Genomic DNA, 642 nt, shown 5'->3' with positions numbered 1-642 from the left:
ATAAATAAGGGAAGATCCAATATGCTTACCAGGAACGGGTCACAACATTCACGGACTATAAGATAACTGCTACATCCGTTTGAAAGAGAGTAACATTTTCTGTCTCGATACAGAGATACGAACACATAATAGATAGAGGAGACACCGGGCCTGCGACGCTGCAAGGTACCTCGGTGTTCGGAGGACCTGAAGGCGCTCCCGAGCTTACTATTGCTGTCGGTACCTGGATCTGTGCAAAGACACAGAGTGTAGTATCGCACAACGACTCCATGTGTGGTAAGTGCCTAGCTAACCCGCGAAGTTAGTGACGAGGCTAGAACGGTACCACATAAAACTGTCAGTTATTTATATATCTAGAGGGAAAATAACAAGAAGACCATTAATGGAGGAACATGCTTCAGGGGATAACAGATTTATACAAAAATTCAAGAGAATAATAGGAACATCAAATAATTTATTCCTATTCCAAACGGATTAAGGAAAAAAAAAGCGATTTCACGTGTCTGTACACATTCGTTTGAGGCGGTGCCGATCCACCTTTTTCCTCATAGTTCGTTGATAAGGCGTACCACCCGCTACCAATTTCAAATCAAATTCTGGTTGGCGTACCACCCGTCCATTCATTATAATCAACTAGTTCTT

The sequence above is a fragment of the Nicotiana attenuata genome, unplaced genomic scaffold (assembly GCF_001879085.1).
Source record: "Nicotiana attenuata strain UT unplaced genomic scaffold, NIATTr2, whole genome shotgun sequence".
NCBI lineage: Eukaryota > Viridiplantae > Streptophyta > Magnoliopsida > Solanales > Solanaceae > Nicotiana > Nicotiana attenuata.
Note: the sequence above shows the minus strand (reverse complement) of the source record.